Below are 15,501 nucleotides of genomic sequence, written 5' to 3' on the forward strand. Positions count from 1 at the left end.
CAAATGAGCTGAAAATTGCATTCAATTTGAATTTCAAAAATAGAAGGGAGGAAGGGAAAGAAAAACCCTCCACACCCACCAAGTCTCCACACTTTTCAGCTGCTTCCTGCTGCTGAGCTGCCTGTGCCAGGCTGGGGACCCGAAACCCAGGATGTGTTGCAGGGGAAAGAGCATCGCTGGATGCTGCCCAGTTGGAGTTTAAAAATAAACTTTTAATAGTCAGGATCAAAGCAAACCTCACTTCTACGCACATGCATAATGCAAAATGCGACCCACCGAAGAAATAGATTTATCTGCTCCAAACTCAAATTGGACCACTTTCTTTCTCTTTCTTTCTCTTTCTTTCTCTTTCTTTCTTTCTCTCTTTCTTTCTTTCTTTCTTTCTTTCTTTCTTTCTTTCTTTCTTTCTTTTTCTTCCTTTTTTTTTTCCTTATGCACTGTGGAGCTGCTAAAGGTGAAGGTGTTTTCCCTGGGAAGCTCTAGAAAAGTAAATTCATTCCTAAATTAACACTCATTCCCTTTCAGCTCACTTAAGCCCCCCTCCCCTTGTTGCAGGCACCCCCTTCCTTCAAAGCAGATGCGTTCTTGAAAAGCTGCATGACGGTGCCATTGATTTTTTCAAATCAAATCATATTTTAAATGCTCTGAGAGAGTTGGTTATTTAAAGGAATCTTGTGATAAATTATTTTATGAAGCCAAGCTATTTTTAGTGTGCAAATAACTGTCCCTTCTGTAATGGCCCAGTAAGCATGAATTCAAAGCAGAGCCAGGTTTTCTGAAAGCAGGGCACACCTGTCCTTTTTAAGAAGCAGGTTTAAGTACCGCCAATATTTACAACCAAACTGACGCTACGCAAAACAGCAAATGCTATTCCAGAATTATAACTGAATATTTGGGGCCAGAGCTCCATTATTTTGATAGTTTCAGCTGAGGAAGCAGAGAGAGCACCATGTGCATTCTAGACCACTTCCAACGTGAAAACACATCTCCCACCACAGAAGTTGTGCTTGTTTGCAAATGACGCACTCTGGGTGCCAGGAGAAAAAGAATTTCACTTCTGAAATGCCATTTGCTATACTGAAGCAGGCATCCACAGGCTGTTCTTTGGAAATATGACTCACCTGGAGGACACAGGGACAGTACCCCTGGGGTCCCCCATATGGCAGGTGCTCAGATCACAATGAGTCCGTCAAGGATCCTGCAGTCTGATTCACAGGTCCCACCCAATCCAAGTGGGGGAACTGGGTCTAAAGGACCAACCACAGCCCGTGGTAAGCCAGGAGAGGAGGTCATGATTGGAAGCTCCTTCCACGGTGGAGTCAAGGGGACTCACCATTAGACATGTTTGGAAAGAACTGGCCAGCCATTGGAAACTAACAATGCAGCCAGAACTGCGAAGGAGCTAGCAAGGAAGGGAGCGCTTCACGCGTGATGCAGGATGAGATCTCATGGAAAGCGATGCTTTACTTCATCGCCAAAAGAGCAGAATGAAGAAAATCTAAGCCCGACCACCAAAGTTTATTTGTCAATACATCAAAGTAAAAGAGATGAGCCACACCGTCCCGAGGACTCGTGGTCCCTGCCACACACACCCAGGAAAGCCCAGTTTCTCACGGTATCACCAAATGAAATACTGTGGAGGACCACAATGATGTCTTGGCCTTTTAAAAGACAGACTGAGGGAAACATCAGAAGTCCTTCATTTTCCTTACTAATGAAAGCATGGCCAAGGTCAGTTGACAGAGGATAAAGATGGCAAGGAGCCATTAGCCGCATGACATCACATGCCACTATGTAGGTGGGTTTCTAAAGAACAGCACTGCCTCCTAATCAAGGAGGGAAACCCTTACCTTTCAAGCTGCGACAATGTGAGTGGAGGACTTTTTCCTTACATCTTCATCATTTAATATTGTTCATTGATGAACCAATCAGCCGTCAGCTCTGTTCATTTATGCGACATGAGCAAGGATCCAACCCAGAAAAAGAAAGAAAAGCGAGGTCAATGTTTTCAGCTGCTGCATTAATAAAACCTCCCAGCAATAGAGTTCAGCACGCATCAACAGCTACGATGCGGTGGGCTCTGACCTGAGGGAGTCCGCTTTCCTATATATACACCTAGGGCGGTGTTAACACCCCAACGGAGCTACAGTCCTCGTTTGTATTTTAAGCCTTCTTCCTTCTCAGCTTTATCCAATTTATGAATCTTCTGCTCCTCTCTTACTTATAGTGAACGCCCTCCCAGTGTCTCCCACTGGAACCGCCACCTATGGCATTCGGAGAGACAATCTTCTAAGACCAGTGGACTTCCTACTCTGCAGAACACAGTCATTCCTCCACATTTGAAGTTTGCTTCCTGTTTCTCTAATCCTTCAAAAAAGACAAATGGCAATGGTTGGAAATGCACGAGTTTTCTAATTGTAAAGATTCTGTTTCAAATAACTCTGCTGTGGGCTTTAACCAAACGCATACACCACATCAGGTAGAATGCTTGTCTAGCATAGGAAGTGCTTGTAATTAGCCTCACAAAATCACCAATATTTTACCAATTCTGATCTATAAAAATGGCAATCCCATAGGATGCATCCGAATGCAACCCAAGTCTCCACCAGGACGTGGAGCCCTGGAAGCCCCCTTACAGTTTGTTTGCTGAATGATCTGCTGAGCTTCATTACCTAAAAAAAGGCAGGGAGAATTAATTAGCCAGGTGGCACCAGGCTGTTTTCCACCACACTCCTGAGAAAGCGAGCCGGCCACAGCAGACCCTGGGGGGCAATGAATGCAAAGAGATGCCTGTGCATCACTAGAGTGCTCCCACGGAGGCCTCTGCACGTATTCCCCATGTATTCACTGGCAAGCCCACAGCTGCCCCCTCTGCTTTTGAGAACAGTGATAAAATAAATCACTTGACAAATAATCAAGACTGAAGTTTTGGCTCTAATTTTCTCTCAATGCCCCAATGCTGGGAAAAGTAACCCAAATCATGTTTTGATCACTTGCTTTAATACTAAAGAGCAACTGTTTGGGCCCCAGCAACAAGGAGACAGTTCTGAAGTAAATTCTTCCATAGAATGACAGCTGAAGACCAGCTAAGCCTAGAGACCAGAGCAGAGGCTTTGACAATGCACTGGGCTTTAATGGGGTCTGGAATCAAAGATAGAATGAGGAATGTTTTGCAGATAAGTACAAGAGGTTGTTTCCAGGATTCCCTTGAACAAGGGAGAGGGCCAGATGAGTGGGATGGGACAGCCCAACCCTATTTATATTTTAGGACTGTGAGCACGGGCGGTCTACCAGTCAGAGCTACAGTCTGGGTATGGACAAAGAAACACTGGGAGAGAACCCTCTCAACTAGCATCCCAAGGGTAGAAGCCCAAGAGAACCAAGTTAGGTTGTTAGCTCTTTATTTTTATAAGGAGGCTTAGGACTCAGGGTGTCCAGAGGGGCACAGTCAACACGAGGCTTGCAAGTGTGGACTTGCACAGTGATGTCACTGTCAGATTGGGATGCCAGTGGCCGTGACTAAAGCTACTGCAGACGTTAAGACGGAAGCACACCACAAAACACTTCAGGCACATCACTCGTCGGACTCTAGCTCTGAAGCTGACAAGTAATCAAAATAGCACATGTATTATAATAATGACGTTTGGAACCACCCATGTGAGCTCTTGAAGCAGAGGTAGTTAACTCGGGAGAGTCAGGGCCCATGGGTGGGGGCAGACACTTGGGCACTGGGAGGGGGTGTGGAATTAGTTTCAGCTAGGGTCATGATGGCTGTTGGAAACCACAGGGCACAGCTCCCACTCCGATATCCAGGTTAAGCAGTAACAACCAACCCAACAGATCCTCTACCGAAGATGGGGGCTCAACAAATAGCCCTTAAAAGTCAGTTGCTGAATGATCTGGAAGATATTTGTGGGTAACCTGGAAAACCCACTATGATTATTTCTCTGCTGAATGGAAAGTTTCTGAACTTCGAACAAGCCACTCTAAAATGTAGACCAACTCATTGCTATTTTGCAAGCAGAGAAGCACCCAGGCCAGTGATGGTGACTCTTTCAGAGACGAGTGCCCAAGTTCACATAATTTTGCAAAGTGCCAACACTGCATATAAGCCTGAGTGGTGGGGGTTTAATTTATAAAAATCAACACATACATAAGTAGCATTTGTCTTTAAAGAAAAACAAACAGCATGCATGCCATAGGTTCACCACCCTGGACCTAGATCCAATTATGGATCTAGCACATTTTTAATTCCAACTACTTAAGAGCATATTGTAGCAGGACAGTCCTATGACTTTTTTTCTTGTCTCTCGTTTTCTTTTATTACTTTTTTTAAAACACACATTTATTTGAGAGTATATCAGTAATTGATATGACATTAGAAACAGTACTCATTTAGAAGACCAGCAAGGTATCATATCTATATCTTATACTATGAATAACTACTATGAAGACAACAATATGCAATGTGTTAATTATTGTAACTGTCCTAATAACCTGTTTTGAAACTGTCTCATTGGTATTTCTTTCTCAATAAAATTAATTAAAAAATATTTTATAGGGAGGAGTTACCTATAATCTCCTTATACACAGATATAAAAGCCTGAGTGCATACACTTGCAAAAAGTAAATGGATAGTAAACAGAGACATTGAAAAAGGAGAAACATAATAATTCTTTTGGTCTTTCTAAAGAGAACCTTAGCATACAGTCAGATAATAAAAGACGAACAGAAGAGCTCCTTCACCTGCCCAGATTCCCTGTTGTGTGTTGTTTGTGTCAGTCTAAATTGACCTGATGATATGAAGATTTTGGAGCGTCAACGGGTTTTGAGGAGGACAATCAGAAAACCTTATTCTGAACAAGCATCTACCCTGGGTGGCAGGGGGGATGTGGGGCAAAGACAGCTTCAGTCCCCAAGAAGCTCACCCTAACCAGGGAGGAAGCAGAGGGACAGAAGTACCGAGATGCCCCTCTAAAAGAAGAGAGGGTCAGAGTGGACAGTCCTGAGAGTGGACAGTAATCCGTGCAGGCAGACGCCGCTTTGCAGTTGCGAGTGCACCACGTCAGGATTCCGGATTTAGCTCTCCCAATATTCGCCACTTCCCAAGTTCAATAATATTGGCTGCTTTCTGCTGCAATTAGAGAATCTTAGAGAAAGCTTTGCTGGGAGGACGGAACATTCTAAAACTGAGTGTTCTGTTTATCACGTCAATTGAGATTCTTGATTTTAATACTTGGCCAACTACCCTCCCTCCACTTTTGCCCTGGAAACATAAGAAGTTAGGAAGGGAAAGGAAAGGGGACAGCGGGTTGGGGAGAAAAAGGATAGATGAAAGGCTAAGAGAAATAGTGGAAGGCAACAGGAATGATCAGGAGGAGGAAAGCTGCAGCAGTCACTGGGGCGAGCTCGGCACACCGCGACGGCCCCCAGAGTCATGCAGGTACCACTTCTGGGTCTTTCATGCCATTCCTCGCAAATGGAGGACCGCTGGTGTGGACAGCTTGCAGATGATCCACCGGCACTCTCATTTTATAGAGCAGGGAAAGGAGGTCCTGGACGCCACGACCATGGCAAGCCAGCCTAACAGTCTCCGCACCAAAGCCAGTGGAAGCAGGCATTTCCGAGTCATAGAAAATGGCCAGTGCCATCCACAGTAGAGAAAGAGGGAAAATTCTCTTCTTGCAGGGGAACTGGATGAGCACGCAGTTCTAGAGCCTGCAGGAGCGGTTGGAGTAGGCCGCGCTGCAGCAGACTTCGCTCCGTGTGAAGAAGCGAGAGCCCGCTGCCCATCGTCAGGGCCAAGTTCCCCCCCAGCGAGCCCAGTCCCAGGGAACCGCCTCTGATGGCAACAACGGTCACACCATCTTGGCAGAGCTGTCCACGGCGCCGCTGAACTTACACGAACAGCTCCCTCTGCCTTTAACAAGATAAATGGGATGGGGCAAAATACAGGAGCGACATCAAGGATCAGTAAAAACTGCCCCCAAGGAGAGGTCATCTGCCCCAGCAGGGAGGCAAGCCCCACGTGGGAGGGAAAGCAAGCCTTGCTAAGCAGGATGAGCGGAGCACTGAGGAGCAGAGCAGGCGGCTGAGGCGCGGGCCCCTCAGCACCTATTTTCAGAATTTCCTTCAGGCTGGCTTGGGCTGAGCACCATCAATTATTTAAAGGATGTAACATGGTGCTTCCTTTGTTGAAGCAAATCTGCAAGCAGACCCGAGAGAAAATAAAAAATGAATTAGGCGGAATTTATTAGTGTGCTTGAAGAAAACAAAGATTTAGCTATTGGGATTGATTCTATCTCAGAAATAGTTCAATTTTGTCTCCTAAAATCCACAACCCTTCCCCCGCTTCTCCTTCCCATTTATTTATTTTCTACAGTAGATCACACACAGAAGGAGGGGATGAATCATTTCCTAAACTTCTCCTTTCTTTTCAGATTCAGCTTTGATGTATTATCTTCATTTAAATTACAAATATACTAATCTGTAACACTGTTTACCAAGGAGCATTTTAAATGAAAGATACAAGAAACTGCATCAGTTCGCATTTCAGAAATGACTTTAGACTCCGGACCTCGTAAAAAACCAGCCGGCAGTGTTCTCTGACTTCGGCTGCTATATTTCAGTGCAGTGAATGAAATGCAATTAGTGAATTTTGGTGGTAGCTGGTCTGATCCAGAGAGGGGCACCAAGCCCTGGTTCTGATTTTTGGCAGTCCATGGTTAAGGAAAAATTTCAACAGAGTGACAGGGGGTGAGGGGCATGAGAAAGCTACCTCACACCTTCGTGAGCAAATACGAGAGGAGGAGAACAGCTCCCTGGATGGCTCACTGGCGTTATTAACTAAGTAAATGAATTAACTTTTGGGATGACAAAATTAACTAAGTAAATGAATTAACTTTTGGGTGACAGACTCAGGAACTGAGTCTGTCACCACCAGTTTAATACTTTCCAAAAATACTAAATGGCCCGATATAAGCCAGTCACTGAACAGAACCTGCCACCCTTAGGATTTGATCTGGCTCCGCTTGTGCCCCAAAGGTACAGGGCAGAGATCAGAATTCCAGTGTTGTCAATGCAGCCCTCCTGGCAAACTTAAATAAGGACCTCATACAGAGCCAGGGCTGTCACAGGAGGCTGCAAGGTACAGTGTCAGTCCAAGGGGGGCAACGTCCCTGGCTCTTCAGAAGACAGGTCCAGGCAGAGCAGGAAGACCCACAGTACAGAGACTTCTCCTGGGCTGGCTGGTCACCCACACCATGACGGCAGCTCAGAAGTGCCACCTCTACGCTTGCACTGGGCCAGCAGAGAGGGACCCACCCAGAGCACACTGATTCTCTAGATCATGAAGGTGGAAGCAACCATAGAACATTTCAGGAGACACGCCCAGCTGTCAGGCTACCAATGACCACCTTAGCTTATTAGCTAGTGGAGATACTGTCCTAAAACAGGTCAGGGGCTGGGGAAGTAGCTCAGGCTAGAGCAGGTGCTTAGCCTACTCAAGGCCCCTGGTTCAAGTCCCAGAACAAATAAAACAAAACATCTCATAGATCAGCTCACACTGCTTCCAGGCCTGTCTCATGGGGAGGGGTACCACCATCCAACCCATTCGGCAGACACACAGGAGGGCCACTGCTAGGCTCATTTTCTCATCACTGACATTACCCACCTCATCTCTAGGTCCTTCCTCCTTGGAAAACAATGACAGAGCAATCACATTAAATCACAGGGAAAAATACACAGATACACATTCTAGAAGAGGCGTCCACCTCACAGTCCACTCCTTGGAAAGCTGCTCTGGGCATTCTGTTCCGTCTGAGGGCGACTTGAGACTCAGGCAGCTGAGGTGCAGTATGCTCCTACGCTTTTTTTTTTCCTGACTCAAAATAGTACACCCATATCTGTGGCTGACAGGAGCACATCGCCTCAAAGGGTGTTTCAGACAGTAGAGAGGTCCCTCCAGAAGTGAATCTTGCTTTGTGTCACAGTCCAAGGGGACAATGCACACAAATTCCCTTCCCATGAAGGCTGCCTCTGGAGACTCTCAGAATTTACCTGCCTGGTACAGAGCAGAGCAAGGTGACTTGCTCTGGCTCCCAGATCTGTCTCTGCATGGCTTCCTGGCTCCAGGACCCAGTCATTCACATGGGCAGCCTGTAATCAGCCTCCCTGTGAGTATTTACAGCAGGGAAACAGTAGCCTGCATGCACCAGGGAGGCTGCCGATCCCGACTGTCAGAAAGCTGCCTCACTGGCACAGCCCTGACCAAGGCCTTAATTTCATTTTCCTCTTCTTGATACCACAGGCTGCCCCCTCAAACTCGCCTTTCTCTTCTCCTGCTCTAGCAGCTCCCCAAACACCTTGTACCCTGCACACCGCTAAACCTGCTTCCCCACTACCTGCAGCTCACGGTGTCCCCTGCAGGAGGTGGTCAGTGACAAGACTCTCTGCATGTGCCATGCACAGTTGTCCCCGCACCATACTCAGCACAACAACCTTAGACGCTTCCTACTGATGTCACAAACTCCCGAAGACTTTGAGATCGGTCTTTAGGCCACCACCTGGAAGGATCAGGAACACGCACTGTGGACGTTCCACAAAGGACACATGAACTTTCATGGTGTTTGAATCATTAAGTACCTGGGCGTTGGGTACTCATGTCACTATTACCGCCACCAAATGCTCTCCTCTTGTTTACACAATGCCTCGCTTCCTGTCACCACTGGATCCAATGAATACGGGTCTGAGGACTGGTCAAGATTCGGAACTACCCTGGCCTCCCCGCTGCGTGCTGATCCGCCTAGCAGCTTAGCTCCTGTGACTTGGGCGAATTGTTAGCTCTGAAGCTGTTTTCTCCCTAAACTTGTGGGGCAGGGGCTCCTCTCCATTTTCCCTTCAGTGATGTCACCTAAACGAGACACTCTGATTTAGAGTCACTGCCACATGAGAAATACCTGAAGAATCCAAGCCATATGCCCCACAACTTGTCAAGGAAATTAACTACAAAGACAGTATCGATATTATACAATTAAAATGAGAGCTCTTAACATATTTAATTTCCCCTGACCTGACTTTCTTCAGTCATTATGGCCAAAAAGCATGAATTCATTATTTGCAAATAGCCCAGACTACTTAATGTATTCCAGTAGGCAGCGAGACACTGTCCCGCGTGCGCATGCCCACACATACATTTAAGCATGCGTGCGCCTCTATCAAGGGCAAAAATAGTAACGAAGGAGCCATTCCAAGTCATTAGCAATGCAGACACACTACAGTGGAACTGTAAACATGTAAACATATTTTATTGCACATATTTTATCTTTCCATAACATTCATAAGGGAGGTAGAGAGACAAATAAGGGAGGAAAACATTTTGTATCATTTTAGCCTCTCCAGATTATTTACTATATAAAGCATCCCCCCAACCCCATAAATTTGTCTAAGGAATCTATTTGGGGCTGTTTGGGATTGTTGTGTTTTTAAAAATTTAACAATCATAGCTCTGGAGCTTAATCACTTGTATGTGTTACAAAACCAGATGGTTCAAGTGGGTGTTTGTTTACAAGCTCTCTCCATAAGGTTCTGGCTTCTCCTTAGACCCAAACTGAGTATTTCAATATTTCAACTCAGAAAAGAGGCAAAGAATAATGAATAGAACTATGAAGAAAGGCAGTGAGTGGTCCCTGGCTGTCACAGGTCCTTGGGCTTCCACTTCCGCTCTGCTCTGTCACCCTCTAGGTGTTGTGATGAAGCCTCTCATCCTCCTTTGAGAAAATTTTGTTGCTGTTTCATATACTTTGCACTAAACAAGCCTGCAGCCTTTGCGCCCTGGCTGGTCTTGGCAGAGTGGCTAACCTGTGGGAAACACCGAACCAGAGACTCTGGCGTGTGTTCTCCTTTCTTCTACATCCAGCAACAAAATAACAAAAGTAGAGCTTCCAGAAGGACGTGGTGCTGCAAAGGCGGAGCACAGTGTCCCCCGCTGCAGTGTCCCCAACCATGTCCACAGCAATGCTCAGTCGCAAGAGAGAGCAGAGGCTCCATCCAGGGAGAGCTCAAAGCATTCGAAACACAGGCCACCCCTTCTCGAGTGTCCAGCACACCCTTGTAAAAGCACACAGGACAGCAGGACAACTGTCGCCCCTCACAGAGCTGGTGTTCTCAGAAAGGACCCTGAGTGCACAGGGGGTAGATTCAAAGATATGACTACTTTCTTCCAAAACTCACGTTCTCCAGACTTGATTTAAAATGTGTCCTTAGTCTTTACAGTGTACAGTTAGGAACACCTAGATAAATTAGCACATTCGTGATTTATGTGACTGTTTTGCCTCCTGTTCTGGAAGAAACATTTAAGAAAGAGCTTTTTCATTGTTTATAGCCTTTAATAAAGGAGAGTGTCTCTGGTGAAATTCAAACAGACTTGAAATACTGTCCTGATTTTCAACAAAAGAAATCAAGCTTAGAAAATACACTTGTGTATGGCAGCCGCATCCACCGTACAGTAATCCATCCTCAGTTAAAGCTGCTGGATGGACTAATAAATAGCAACCGGCTCTGTACGAAGGTAAGACCTGGCCTGCACCCAGGAGATTAAATAGAAACTCAGTCCTGATTTGCTACCTACCCTTCCACTGTTGCAAGCATTAATTATTCATATTTGCAACGTGGGTTGTTTTACACAATCACTAAAGATGCTTATTCTGTGACGTAGGTGGGAACTATATTTTCACGTATCTGAGAAGAACAGCGTTGGTGCCTGCAAAAGAAAAGAAAACAAAACAAAAAGAAAAGAAAGAGCCCTGTAAGGGTAAGACCAGAGTGTGTTGTTAGAACTACTCACTTTCTGAAGCAGAAAACTCTTCCAGAAATTCTCATTATTGATCTCAACTTTAAGCAGAAAGTACACTTTTCTAAATTAAAAATACACACACACACACACACACACACACACACACACACACAGTCTCCACCTAATGGAAGGTCACAGATAGAACTTTCTCTAGATGTTAACCATGAAATTTACTTCAAAAAGTGGTCACGTGCAACAAGAATGTTTAAAAACCAAGAAGTGATTTCCGCTAATCCTACCCCTCTAGTGGACACTGGGAAAATCTCTCAAGGTCTCTTCACACTGTGAACACTTCTGCAGATCAGAGGAGGCGAGAGATTCCAGGCAGGAAGCACCACTTGTGCCACGATTTATGCTCTATACACTGTCAGCAGCGGTGTGTTCATCTAGCATCAGATGCGAGTTACTCAGGGGCGTAGATGATGCAGAGTGTCAATACTGATGTTACTATTTATAGCCCAATAAACTACACTTTGAACAATATTAGTAGCGTTAAGCTTAGGTAGCACTCCTGGTATTAACGCCTTAATACAGATATATGGCTACAAGCAAGGTTTACAGCGTGGAACATAAACACAAATCCGGTGATACTAATAAATCACTTTCTTGGCTGCTTAAAAACGTACTGCCAAAATGAGCTTTACGTATTACACAGTGGAGCAGAAGGCAGCGATATATATTTAAATTTTCCATTTTTAAGCTGTCACTCAAAAACTTTTCATACTTTTTTTAGCTTATTGATCTTCCTGGCTTGTGATAAGACTTCAACTGCTTGGTTGAGCTGTTTTTAGTTTCTGCTTCTTATTAAAAGAGCTAAATCGGGAATCATAAAATGCTACTAATTTAGCAGTTTTCAATAGAAACGAAAGCTAAACAGCACCAAAATAGTGTCGCCCTCATGTTTTATTGCCCTAGAATCCTAGATTTAAGTACTATATAGCATAATAGCGGTTATTATTGAGCCACACACCTGTCTTCTTCTTTCTGCCATCTATCATCTATCTGTCTATCTACCTACCTACCTACCTACATATCATCTACCTATCTCTGTATCTATACTAGAAAATAAAAGCTCATATTAATCACATTAAAATAATTATTAATAAACAAGGTTTCTGATCTTTATTAAATATTTTTGCACAGAAACACATACGTATATAGCCTCTGTATTTTCATATTTCTCTTTTATTTATAAAGAAATTCCCTAATCCCTTAATATTTTGGCTACTCTATTTTAAATAAATATCCTACATCAAAACAATCAAGCCGGAGTCACAAGGACAGCTAGGTCCTGGGCCAGATCTGCTCCATCGACTCGCATAACTCCGGGCCCATCCCCAGCCCACCCAGACGCCACACCCACATGGGGTTTTAAGTGAAAGGTTAGGTGCCACATCCAGGGCACTCTTCCCCTGCCTCCGGGCGAGCCTCGCCCTCGCAAGCCTGTTCCTTCACTTCCGCTGGACTTTCTATGTGTTCTGCAGCCAGCTGGGCCGGCCAAGAAGTTCAAGGCTCAGCAAGGAAGAGACAGTGGCCCTCAGAGCTAATTGCTCATATTTTGCAGAGGGCTGCATGAAAAGAGGAAGCTGCAGCTCGGCAAGGACAGGATCCATCCTAAATCCTCCCGTGATGAAGGAGGTGCAAGGTCCCGGCCGGGAATCTCATGCAGTCCCAAATCCGGCCCACTCGGAGTCACACTGCTAGGCATCCTGCCCAGATGGCTTCATGCGGGGTAACAGCAGCAACTATTGAGCAGCCACAAGATTGTCACCATCATTGTGCCCATCTTGTAAGAGGAAACCAAAAGCTACGTAAGATAGCGAACCTGTTAAAATTACATTTTAAGGAAGGAAAGGCTTGTTCACTTACTGTGTCTGAAATCATGGGTCTTCCACAAATGCATCTCGTTTACTTGCTGGTTCCTACTGACATGGATTTGAAGCTTTCTGCAGCATTTCTAACTGAGCCCCAAGTCTTCCGGGTGCTAGCTCGGGGTTGGTGCTAGCAGGCGGGTGCCACGGCAAGCCGCTCACGGCCCCAGAGCCCATAATTTCACCTTCATCTCATCACGGTCAGGAAGGCTACCGCTGCTCTGAGCGGTGCTGTCCACCTCCCCACCCCTTGCGTGGGCCGCCGGCTCGTCTACATCTGTGAGTGGGTGCAGGAGCGCACACCCAGCCTCCCAGGGGCACGGCCACTCTCTTCCACATAAATGTGGCAATGAATTGGCCACCTAGAGCTTTCCCGACAGCCCCTGGGAACAGGAGCTACAGTGACCACTGATGTCCCAGTTCCTCCACGCAGAAAGGAATTCGGGGCACGTAATAATTATCCATCCATCTCGTTCATGCTAAAGGCATGGCAATGCAATTTTAGCCTTATAATCAAGACCATATGACAAAACCCAAGGCCATTAGGGACCAATTTCGAGTATTTTCTGCAAGACAATGATTTTCTAACTGCACTTACATATGCTGAATACCTACCTAAGTGCAGCCACTCCTGCTCTCCTGGAGGTAACACCCCTGCTTCCAAAGCCTTCCTTGGTAACGCAATGGACTGAAGCATTAAAGGCTTGCTGGCCTTTTCTTCCCCTTCACTACTTTTTTTTTTTCCATCTCCCAAAGCATACTATAAAATACAGAGGGCAAATTTTTGCTCACAGCAGTGACCACATTCCAAGATCTGCTGTCCTCTCTTTCTCCTTGTCCTTCTGGGCAAGTCCACCCTTCTTCTCCACCCAGCTTGCTCCCTAAACTGAAGCTTGGTCTCCCAGCCCAGAACGACCCCCCACAGACCACTGGGCCTCCCCACATGTAGTCCAGTGACATGATCACGGTGTGTCCGAAAGGTCAGGGTATCTTTGCCAACCCCAGAGCCCACTGGAAAGGATGCAAACAGTATTTGGAAATTCTATAAAACATAGTAAAAATGTTCTTTTCTGTTTTATTCTGCAGAAATGAACAAATCAGTGCTCTTTTCAAGAGATATAATTATAAATGCTAAAGGTGATAGAATTCATTATTAATAACTTACCAATTTCAAGGAAAGTGAAAGAAATCATAGAAATGGTAAGAAAGAAGACATTAAACAACCTCTGTAAAATGAAAAATGAGGTAGTCAGGAGTAAAATGATAGTATATTTTACTAGTGTATTTTAGATTTCTTGCAAACTCCATGCTTCTTATTTTGAAGTTTGTTAATGTCAGATAAATTATCTCCCCCCCTTTTTTGGTGTGGTATCAGGGATTGAACTCAGGACCCTGTGCTTGCCAGGAAGGCGCTTATCCTACTGAGCTATCTCCCCAGCCCTATCCCTAAATATTAATTGTCCTCTTGGTTCTTCAGCTTATGAGTTAGATTGCATTGCTATGTCTCATCTCAATATTGTTTTAAAGTTATGAGAACACAGACTTGTTAATGAGTCCAGGAGTATGTGTTTAATCTGCATGGATTGGTTAATGATATAAGTAATAACTCCATATACTAAAAAAGCTCCTGTCCCTCAAGGTTCCCCCATCTCCACTGCAGAAGCACTCAGACATTTTGGTTAGCATTTTCCAAACAGCTCTAGGAAGACTCCCTCTTCCCACACACTGGGGCCACTACAATGCCCTGTCCACCCTGGGAACACTGGCTCTCCTTCTCCTTCTCGCAGCTTACTTTAACATGATGAAGGCTGGCCAAACAGCTCAGCGGACTAAAGGACCTACTTAGGCAGAGCGCAGCAGGCAGGGTTCGATCCCCCCATGCTGTGCCGACCCCATCCCCGAGACATGCTGACACGGCGATTGAGACTGGGCATGGTGGTGCGCACCTATAATCCCAGCGCTTGGGAGGATGAAAGCAGAAGAATCATTACAAGTCTGATCTACATAGTGAGACCCTGTAGACCCTGTGGAACCCTTACTAAAAAAAAAAAAAAGATGAACCTTGGATCTTCAAGGGAAAGAGGAGCAACACATTATGGGTCTTTAATTCTTTAATGTTGTGCACTCAGGGCTCCTCATCCCACGATCTAAGCATGTGAAAAGAGGGGGATCTCACATACAATGAATGGAAGGTCACAGCTTAGGTGCTCCATTGGTGGAGGAATGCTATGATTACCTCACTGGGATCTGAATGCACATGAACATCCGAGCTCGCACATAGAAATGGCTTCGGCTCGTGCTCATCTAGATGCTGCGCTTCCTCCACTAGGGTGCTTGCCAGCTGACAGGCAGAGGAGACGTTGTGACATCTCCGTAGTGATCTTGCCTGAGCATGTGTGAACTTAGCTGTTCATCTGAATGTCATCTCCTTGGTACGATCTGCACTGGCAATAGCATATGGAGTCGGCTTTAGCTAAAATCTGAATCTCTTAAAATGCCTTCAAAAAGATTGCCCTACGGTGCTACACTGGAAATAAAGCCACGGTGGCCACAGAAGCCGGCCTGCCACGTGCCAACCGACGCAGTTACAGACAACAGAAGAATCCATGTCTTTCACTCACAAGGGATCATAACATTTTGAAAGCGAATAGAAGGGGAACGAACCCTGTACCACTCAGGTACCTGTCGCTTACCTGTCAAGGCCCCCCTCATTCCAATTGGGCAATAAATGAAATCCAAAGTCTCTATATAGTTTAGCAAAGTGAAGAAAGCAGTGCT

General features: G+C 45.4%; 1 protein-coding gene across 6 annotated transcripts in view; it reads right to left on the reverse strand.

The window, feature by feature from the left end:
• Esrrg (estrogen related receptor gamma) overlaps positions 1 to 15,501 on the reverse strand; it is a 606,512-nt gene that overhangs the window by 420,442 nt on the left and 170,569 nt on the right. For 5 of the 6 annotated variants that reach the window (XM_023710237.1, XM_023710239.1, XM_023710236.1 and 2 more), the window contains exon 2: positions 1,851 to 1,941. The gene's annotated coding sequence lies outside the window, so the exon portion shown is untranslated. Of the gene's footprint in view, positions 1 to 1,850; positions 1,942 to 10,627; positions 10,675 to 15,501 lie in introns of those variants that run through there. The other variant, XM_023710240.1, reaches the window with a different exon arrangement.

The sequence above is a fragment of the Octodon degus genome, unplaced genomic scaffold, assembly GCF_000260255.1.
Source record: "Octodon degus isolate 3935 unplaced genomic scaffold, OctDeg1.0 scaffold00017, whole genome shotgun sequence".
NCBI classification, from domain to species: Eukaryota; Metazoa; Chordata; class Mammalia; order Rodentia; family Octodontidae; genus Octodon; species Octodon degus.